Below are 2,162 nucleotides of genomic sequence, written 5' to 3' on the forward strand. Positions count from 1 at the left end.
TAAAGATTGTTTTATTGCTGAATTTGTATGGTCAACACAAGCCAAATCAGTTGCTTACTCTTCCCTCAAGCCGATTCACAAGAATTGGCAAGAGGAAATAGAATTTACATTTCAAGTATCCAAGTGCGATCAATTTTATGAGAGATTGAAAAACAGTCACATAAAAATATTGTCGCATCCTTTACCGCTCCTCAATGAATTGAAGCACCATGCATATTGTGAATGGTATAATTTTCTTCTTATACTACTAATAATTGCCATGACTTTTGGCTGTAAGTCCAATCAGCCATTAATGAAGGATGATTGAGTCTCTGAGGGATGTAGATCGATACATTCTCCTACCTAGTCAATACTTTGGAATTGAAGAATCTTGTTGCCTTGGTTTGGTCCAATCAAGCCGAATCTACTGCAGGAAAAATGTGATAATTGGTAATCTCAGGGAAGACGACAAGATTGAGAAGGCCTCGAGATGTGAAATTGTGCTCGAGTGGTTCGTTGATGGTTGGGAGAATATCAACATGGCGATGTATACATTACCCTAACACTAAAAATAGCCGATGAACACGACATCGATGCTATGAGTGTCATGTGTTTTTAAACTTGCATATGCTTTGCTTAAATACAAAGAGCATTTGTTGACAATCAAAATATGACCGGAAGAGTTGAAGATGGACTAGAAATCACACAAAATATAAAAAGGATCAGTTCAGGTTGTTTTGGGAAAAATTGACAAAATCCAGAAGTCGACCCAGATAAGTTTGGATAGCATAGGAGGGGCCACCAGTAAAAACCTGTCCAGATGAGTTTCAATAGTGCAGCCATGGCGAATCGGCCCAGGGTGGACCAAGTCGGTTCTGGCAGAAAGGTAGTGAGGGCCCTGTATAAACTGTCCCATGACAATTTTGTAACCGGCTTGAGCCGGTTTTGGCAGTTCGAATCCAAATTCGTGTTTTTTCTTCTTTGAAAACTCGTCCTGGGAACATGTAGATTTCGTGGGAAATAAGTTTTCTACTTGAATAAGACCATCCACTCTATTTATATGAGAGGATCACAATCATTTGATAGATTTATATATCCAATCATCAAAAATTAAATATACCTTTACCTTTTATCCCTAAACACCGACTTTTCCATGCCCTTATTGTTCAGCAATTCTCTCGATGAGATTTGCCGGTGTTCTAGGTAGCTTTGTCGATCCTAGGGCACCTCCACTGTGCATCTTCTCGAGAGGTGCTCGTTTTTTTGCGAAGAGTGAGTGCTAAATCGTCCTTGTCAACCTATTGGTTTAGCCTCGTCCTTTAGACCTGTATCGGTGCGAAAAGTGACCAACAAGTAAATATTTATCGTTTTGTCCATACGTTGTGATAGGATGTAGCCTAGCACTCAAAGACACAGGGTTTATCCTGGTTCAAGCAATGTGCCCTACGTCCAGTTTGAGTCGGTCGGTGACTTTATTCCTGAGCCCAGGCGCTCGAAGTTTGCTGTGGGGTTACAAACGAGTGGGAATGAGATGGGGGGTGTTAAAGGTCCGGTCGGACTCTGAACCGAAGGGCCAAGAGTGACGGGAGCTCCAACGTGCACTAAGTATTTGAACGTATGCTCTGTGTAGCTTTAGAGTTCTAGAGCTGTGAAGCTATTCGAGTGCTCAGAATGTCTAAAGCTTAGCAAAGAGAGTCGGAATGATCCATCTGTCGTCCTCCCTTGTTGGGAGAGAGCGCATCCCCTTTTATAGGTGAAGGGGATGGCCTTACAAGTGAGAGAGAGAGAGCAAGAGAAAGAGAGAGTGTGTGCTAGCTAGTCTTGTTACCCACGCCGTTGGGTACAAGACGGTTTTGTCGGCGCCCACAATACTGTTGATGTCCAGATGAATGTGGTAGACTCAATCGTGTTCTTTTGGTATGGCAAATGTCGGCGCCTACCATATTGTAGGACAAATGTCGGCGCCCACAACACTGTTCGTGTTTTGACATGTCTGGATGGTTGCAGAGCACCCTTCTGACCTCGTTGCTTTCTCTTGCCAAGGTGAAGCCTCCGATCTGCATGAAGTTCTCGTGAGGAAGCTAGTGCGATGGGAGAGGCAAAGAGTAGAAAGCGTGGTCCTAAGAACGGTCGCGCGCTCGCCGTCCTAAGCCTGGCTGTTGTGTAGTCGTTTGCCGCGGTGC

Source organism: Miscanthus floridulus, chromosome 18, assembly GCF_019320115.1.
Source record: "Miscanthus floridulus cultivar M001 chromosome 18, ASM1932011v1, whole genome shotgun sequence".
Taxonomy (NCBI): Eukaryota; Viridiplantae; Streptophyta; class Magnoliopsida; order Poales; family Poaceae; genus Miscanthus; species Miscanthus floridulus.